The sequence below is a fragment of the Balaenoptera physalus genome (genome assembly GCF_965194825.1).
Source record: "Balaenoptera physalus genome assembly, chromosome: 20".
NCBI lineage: Eukaryota > Metazoa > Chordata > Mammalia > Artiodactyla > Balaenopteridae > Balaenoptera > Balaenoptera physalus.
This window is the reverse complement of record NC_138901.1, coordinates 55963946-55972391: the sequence shown is the minus strand read 5'-3', so window position 1 is coordinate 55972391 and position 8446 is coordinate 55963946.

Below are 8446 nucleotides of genomic sequence, written 5' to 3'. Positions count from 1 at the left end.
AGTACAGAAAGGTGCAGTACAGAAGCAGAAAAATTATTGCCCTTAACACCACCACCAGGAGGCATGTTTTCTTTGGGTATTTTTCCTACCTGTTTCTCAAGTCACTTCTAATCAGTCTTTTTTTGGCCTCAAACCAACAATGAGAAGATTGTGGTTACTAGGATATGTTTTAAAGCTGAAGTTAAAGAACTTGGTGATAATTTGCTATTTTCAGTTGGCCATTTCATATTTTGTTTCATTAGTTCCTTTTTTTTATTTTGGCCATGTGGCTTGCAGGATCTCAGTTCCCTGACCAAGGATTGAACCCAGGCCCATGGCAGTGAAAGCCCAGAATCCTAACCACTAGGCCACCAGGGAACTCCCTGAAATATTTCAAAGGATAGTTTAGAAAGTAACATGGGGACTTCCCTGGTCATCCAGTGGGTAGGACTCTGTTGCTCCCAATGCAGCGGGCCCAGGTTCAATCCCTGGTCAGGGAACTAGATCCTACGTGCATGCTGTGCAACTAAGAGTTCGCATGCTGCAACTAAGAAGCCTGCATGCCACAACTAAGAAGTCCGCATGCTGCAACTAGAAGATACCGCATGGGGCTTCCCTGGTGGCGCAGTGGTTGAGAATCTGCCTGCCAGTGCAGGGGACACGGGTTCGAGCCCTGGTCTGGGAAGACCCCACATGCCGCGGAGCAACTAGGCCCGTGAGCCACAATTACTGAGCCTGCGCGTCGAGCCTGTGCTCCGCAACAAGAGAGGCCGCAATTGTGAGAGGCCCGCACACCACGATGAAGAGTGGCCCCCGCTTGCTGCAACTAGAGAAAGCCCTCGCACAGAAACGAAGACCCAACACAGCCATAAATAAATTAAAAAAAAAAAAAAAAAGATCCCGCATGCCACGTGCTGCAACTAAGACCCAGCACGGCCAAAATAAATAAATAAAAATAAATATTGAAAAAAAGAAGAAACATGGCCAAGATCTATTAACTTATCACTAAGATTATTATAGGCGGTAGATAGCATTTTGCAGTATTTAATCCAGATCTTAAATTGTTTTGAAAGAGATGACTTGTTTTTATAAAAGGGTATTATAAAAGATCCAAGCACGGTAGAAAAAAGAATAACATCTTCCCAATCCCCTGAATTACTGTTGGCAATTGGTGAACATAATTCCAGACAGCTCTTTCACCGTATAGAATGATAGAAAGTTAGATAGAAAGAAATGGCTTTTTTCCTTGTGATGAGAACTCAGGATTTACTTTTTTTTTTTTAAGGTTTTTTTTTAAGATTTCTTTTTTTTTAGTATTTATTTATTAGGTTGCATTGGGTCTTAGTTGCAGCAGGCGGGCTCCTTAGTTGTGGTATGTGAACTCTTAGTTGCGGCATGCATGTGGGATCTAGTTCCCCGACCAGAGATCGAACTCGGGCCCCCTGCATAGGGAGTGCTGAGTCTTAACCACTGCGCCACCAGGGAAGTCCCAGGATTTACTTTTTCAACAACTTTCCAATATACCATAGAGCAGTGTTAACTATAGTCATCATGTTGTACATGACATCCCCAGTACTTATTTATCTAACAACTGAAAGTTTGTACCTTTTGACCACCTTCATCTAATTCCTCCACCCCATGCCCCACCCCCATAACCACAAATCTGATTTCCTTTTGTATGAGTTTAGTTTGTGTTCTATTTGTTTGTTTTAGATTCCACATGTGAGATTATATAGTGTTTTTTTTTGTCTGCACCATGCAGCATGAGGGATCCTAGTTCCCTGACCAGGGGGTCGAACCTGAGCCCCCCACAGTAGAAGTCCCAACGATTGGACGCCCAGGGAAGTCCCTGTATAATGTTTCTTTTTTCTCTGTTTGACTTATATCATTTAGCATAATGGCCTCAAGGTCCATCCATCTTGTCACAAATGGCAGTTAGGGAAGTGAAATCTGCCAGGGTGAGGCAAGCACAGTGCTCTCCACAAGCGCAAAATTTAAGGGGCAACAAAAAAAACACATAATCAAGATAAATAATATTTTAATGCAATATTTAAAACATCAAAATTAATGTAAAAGTCCATGATGAATGAAATAGTAACAGCTTAAATTTAAAAAGGATCCAGATGAATGATTTCCCCCCGTTTGCCTCTGGCCCCGATGTGACTTGGCATGGCCCTGGTCTTTGCAGGTGTAGTTCTGTGGTCTCACTTCTCTTTCGAGGACTCACAAAGCCTTGTTTGCTTGTGCGTTTTACAGCTTTAGATTGTGAGCTGCTCTTTTCCTTGGAACTTTATCTGTGGGAGAACTTTGAGTCCTTGATCGAAGTGGCATACCTATAGAGAGAACGTGTATTTGCTTTCTCCTGGCGTGCGGCTGCACTAGCAACCTGGGAACCCTTTGCATTTTCTAAAAATTAATTAATTAATTTGGCTGCGTTGGGCCTTTGTTGCTGCGTGCAGGCTTTCTCTAGTTGCGGCGAGCGGGGGCTACTCTTTGTCGCAGTGCGCAGGCTTCTCATCGCGGTGGCTTCTCTTGTTGCAGAGCACGGGCTCTAGGCACGCGGGCTTCAGTAGTTGCAGCACGCAGGCTTTAGAGTGCAGGCTCAGTAGTTGTGGCGCACGGGCTTAGTTGCTCCGCAGCATATGGGATCTTCCTCGACCAGGGCTCGAACCCGTGTCCCCTGAATTGGCAGGCGGATTCTTAACCACTGGGCCACCAGGGAAGTCCCCAGTTATGTACACTTATCAGTGTATTTAAATGGCTCATCTGTCGTCTTCTTACCACTGCTTCTCCGCTGTCATCTTTTTTATTCATCTGTCAGGAATGTTTTTCAGAAAAGGCTCATAATTGCCTCATTATAGTCCCTTAATCTTTTACTTTGAGACTATCTTCCTGTAGCCTTCAAAATTGAAGCACATCTTGGCTGGATATTTCTTTCCCTCACAATTTTGTGGACATTGCTTGATTTTTGTATTGGTTAGGTTCTCCAGAGAAACAGAACCAGTAGAATGAATAAATATATATAAATAAATAAATATATATATATAAATTCATAAATAGGTAAATTCATATATATATATATATGTGTATATATATATATATATATATATATATATATATATATATATACACACTTTGAGGAATTGACTCAAGGCTCAAGAATTATGGAAGCTGAGAATTCCCATGATCTGCCATCTACAAGCTGGAGACCCAAGAAAACCAGTGGTGTAATTCAGCCCAAGTTTGAAGGCCTGAAAAGGTTAGATGAGATGTCACAGCTCAACCAAGTGAGGCTGGAAAGAAAAGGGGTGAATTTCTCCTTCCTCCATCTTTTGTTCTATTCAGACCTTTGACGGATTGGATGATGCCATCTGCTTTACTGAGTCTACCAATTCAAATGCTAATCTCATCAAGGACACCTTTACAGACACACTCAGAAATAATATTTCACCTGGGCACCCTGTGACCCGTCAAGTTGACACATAAATTTAACCATGACCAGTCCACCCCTTTTCAATTTGTACCCATATGCACCTCTTTAAACCGTACTTAATCTCCAAATAAAGACAATAACAAGATCATAATTCCATGATACAACTGTCATGTGTACAACTGAAAATACACTAACCCCTTCCCCAGAAGAAGAGGTGAAGTCCTTGAGCAGTGTTTACTCTTCTTGATACGCCATAACTTAAATACTATGATATAAAATTAACAATACTTAAATACTATGATATAAAGTCAATACATCTTATGTTACATGATAAGGGAATAAGAGAGGAAAGAAAACAAAGAGAGATACACATACACAAACATATTCATAAAACAATGAGGAAATATTCATAACAGGTATAGTCCTCATTTCTGTAACTAGCCATGGTATTTACAACTACCTTCTACTACCCATTCTGTATTCCCTTTGCCTGCAGCAAGCAACTCAGCTGGTCATGGTTCTTTACTTGGTGGGGTGACCCAAACCTTCATTCTTGAAGGGGCTAAACCATTACTAACTCTTCCTCAATTGGATTGTTGTCATTTTCCATTGACTTTAATTACAAGATATGTTAATACTAAGAGATGCCCACACATATTCTTCCTTACCTCCATTGTGGATAGTAGTCCAATTTCCGCTTGGCAGTCTGGATCAATCACCCCAGCTAGCCAACACCATAACTCCCTTCTTTGCCCGTTGAGTGAGAGGCATGAGATGCCCAAAGTGGCTGGGTGGCTGTCTTAACTTCCAGTTCAATGAAATCATTGTTGAGTCTCCTGGTGGAAGCATCCTTCCCTCTGGAACTAAGACCTCTAGGTCAGCAGAGCATAAAGTCATAGGAACAGGAAGCAAAAATTTTGCTGGTGAGTCATTAGGGGTAATAGTGAGTGGTGCCACTCCCTTGATTCCTGGACCCATGAATCCTGGCTATCAGAGAATCAGCACCATATATCAAAGGCTGATCCAGAGCACAGACAGCCTCCTAAAGAACCTTGCCCCAGCCCTGCAAGGTATTGCCACCTAGCTAGCACTGTAACTGAGCCTTCAGAAGGCCATTACATAGTTCTTTCAAGCCAGTTGCTTCAGGGTGGTGTGGAATATGGCAAGACCAGTGAATTCCATGAGCATGGTCCTGTAGCCACACTTCTTTTGCTGTGAAGTGAGTTCTTTGATCAGAAGCAATGTGGTATGGGGCTTCCCTGGTGGCGCGGTGGTTGAGAATCTGCCTGCCAACGCAGGGGACACGGGTTCAAGCCCTGGTCTGGGAAGATTCCACATGCCGCGGAGCAACTGGGCCCGTGAGCCACAACTGCTGAGCCTGCGCGTCTGGAGCCTGTGCCCCGCAACGGGAGGGGCCTCGATAGTGAGAGGCCCATGCACCGCGATGAAGAGTGGCCCCCGCTTGCCACAACTAGAGAAAGCCCTCGCACGAAACGAAGACCCAACACAGCTAAAAATAAATGAATAAATAAATAAATAGAGTAGCTATAAAAAAAATTTAAAAAAAAAGAAGCAATGTGGTATGGACTACCATGACATGTGGATAAGTCCAGGGATGGTAGTTTTGGCAGAAGCATTGCATGCAACATTGCATTTTGCCAAACATATCCAGAGGGTCTATTCCAGTAAGAGTAAAACACTGCCCCGCCCATGGTGGAAGCCATCCAGTGTCATCAACCTGACAGCATCTCTCTGTCACGGACACTTCAGGCACCATTGGATCTGCTGGATCCTGTGACCCGAAGGGCAGAGCAGCCTACACAGCAGCCTGGACCTATCACACAGCCTTCTCCTGTTCTGGACCCCACTGAAAGCTGCTTTTTGGGTCACTCAGTAAATGGGCCAAAGTAACGTACCCAAATGAGGACTATATTGCCTCTAGAAGCCAAAGAAGCCCTCTAGGCATTGTGCCTCTTTCTTTGGATGTGGGAGGGACCAGATACAACGACTTATCCTTCACCTTACAAGAGATATCTCAACATACTCCACACCCCCTGGACCCCCAGAAGGCCCCTGAATTTTAGTTGGATTTATTCCCCACCCTACAACACACAAATGTCTTACCAATAAGTCTAGAGGAGCTGCTACTTCTCACTCACTAGGTCCATAATGTCACTAGGTCATAATGTCATCACTGGTATAGACCAGGGTGATAGCTTGTGGAAGGGAAAGGTGATCAAGATTCCTGCAAACTAAATTACGACATTGGGCTGGAGAGTTGATATATCCCGGAGGTAGGATAGTGAAGGTGTATTGCTGAGCTGAAAGCAAACTGCCTCTGGTGAGTCTTACGGACAGAGATCGAGAGAAAGGCGTTTGCTAGGTCAATAGCTTCATACCAGGTACCAGTGGATGTGTTAACTTACTTAAGCAATGAAATCGCATCTGGTCCAGCAGCTGCAATAGGCATCATCACCTGATGGTGGAATAGAATAGAGAGCCCAGATACTGACCCATGCATATGTGGAATTATGATGTATTACAGCAATGGAATGGCATATCAGTGGGGAGAGGAGGAACTATTCAATTAATGACGGAAAAAAAGATAAAAGTGGATTCCTATCTCATTCTCAGAAACCAATCCCTGATGAATTAAGTGTTGAAAGAAAAAATTTAAACAGGTAGTAAAAATAGATTAACATTTTTTCTGAGGTTGGACTAACGAAATTTTTGTTAAATAAGGAACCCCCCCAAAAAAGTACTAATGCTAAAAAAATTGATACATTTGAAAAAATTAAAATTACAAACAGCTATTCATCAAAAGACATCATGAATTGGATGAAGGCAGTCAAAAGGTACAAACTTCCAGTTATAAGATAAACAAGGGGAATTCCCTGGCTGTCCAGTGGTTGGGACTCGGGGCTTTCACTTCCGTGACCCGGGTTCAATCCCTGGTCGGGGAGCTAGCATCCTGAAAGCCTCACGATGAGGCAAAAAACACACAAACAAACAAACAAACAAAACATGTTCATAGAAGCAGTGCTTATAATAGCAAAAACATGGAAACAACTCAAGTGTCTGAATTCTCATCACGAGGAAAAATAAGTTTTTTTCTGTTTCTTTAATTTTGTATCTATATGAGGTGATGTTCACCAGACTTTTTTTGATCATCATTTCATGATGCATGTACATCAAATCATTTTGTTGTACACCTTAAACTCGCACAGTGCTGGATGTCAATTATATCTCAATAAAACTGGACGAAAAAAAGACACATCATGAATAAAGTAAAAAGAAGTAAGGGGGCTTCCCTGGTGGCGCAGTGGTTGGGAGTCTGCCTGCCAATGCAGAGGAGACGGGTTCGGGCCCTGGTCTGGGAGGATCCCGCGTGCCGCGGAGCGACTGGGCCCGTGAGCCACGGTTGCTGAGCCTGCGCGTCTGGAGCCTGTGCTCCGCAGCGGGAGAGGCCGCGATAGTGAGAGGCCCGCGCACCGCCGTGAAGGGTGGCCCCCGCTCGCCGCAACTGGAGAAAGCCCTCGCACAGAAACGAAGACCCAGCAGAGCCATAAATAAGTAAATAAATAAATAAATAAATAAAAAAGAAGTAAGTTGCAAAACTGGGAAAAGAGGTTTGTAACACATACGACTGACAGAGAATATATATTTTAAAAAATCTTCTAAAGATGAATAAGGAAAGAATAAACCACCAAGAGAAAAATGGGCAAAATACATGAACAGGGATTTGGGAGTCAAACAACAAACAACGAAGAGATGTTCAACTTTCTTTGTAACTAGGGAAATTCAAATCAAAATGATAGTTAACTACTACTTTACACTCAATTGACAATTGACGGGCAGAAATTTAAAAGTCTGATAATACCAAGTGCTGAGACGATATGGGTCCATAGTATTCACATTGCTCAAGGGAGGGATTATACATCTGTGCGAATTGTTTGGAAAACAGTTCGATGTTATTTCGCAAAGTTGGACATAACGTTCCCCAGGACCTGCATTCCAATCCTAGCTCTGTGCTCAGAGAAACTTTCCCTCGGGCCCCAGGAGGCACGTAGAATCATGTTCATAGAAGCAGTGTTTCTAATAGCAAAAACATGGAAACAACTCAAATGTCTAGAGGCAGGGGAATGAATATATCAATTGTGACATTCACAAAAGAGAAGTAGTTTGAATGCTAACATCATAGATAAATCTTAGCAATCTAATGTTAAATGAAGAATGTAATCTCAAAAGGTTACATGATATTTTTTTTATTGGCTTTTTTTTTAAATTTATTTTTGGCTGCATTGGGTCTTCGTTGCTGTGCGCAGGCTTTCTCTAGTTGCAGCAAGCGGGGGCTACTCTTCGTTGTGGGGCGCGGGCTTCTTATTGCAGTGGCTTCTCTTGTTGCGGAGCACAGGCTCTAGGCGCGCGGGCTTCAGTAGTTGTGGCACGCAGGCTCAGTAGTTGTGGCTTGTGGGCTCTAGAACGCAGGTTCAGTAGTTGTGGCACACGGGTTTACTTGCTCCGCGGCGTGTGAGATCTTCCCTGACCAGGGCTTGAACCTGTGTCCCCTGCATTGGCAGGCAGATTCTCAACCACTGCGCCACCAGGGAAGCCCCAGAACATCAATTTTGAAAACCACACATGGATGAAGATTATCTTTGTGGACGTCCAGGAATCCAGTGGAGAATTTCTAGCACACCGTTGGAGCAAAACATCCAAGAATAGATGCATTTAAGAGGATAAGAAGGACAGTTTCACTTTACCTCCGTCACCCCTTCCCCAAGGCAGCACAGCTCAATGCCAAGAGACACTGCCCCTCATCGCCCTGTGATTTCTCACAGAGGGGAAGGGGAGAGCATGGTGAGTACGTGCCTGGCTTTCTCAGCCTTGTGGGACACTGACAAAAAGCCAACTACTTTCTCACCCATCCCAGAATACCGAGGTGATCTGTGTGACTGAGAAGTTGGGAGACACTGGGAGTATTGCAACCAGGGCTCAGAACTCATCATAGGGCCAGGATCTACTAAACACTTT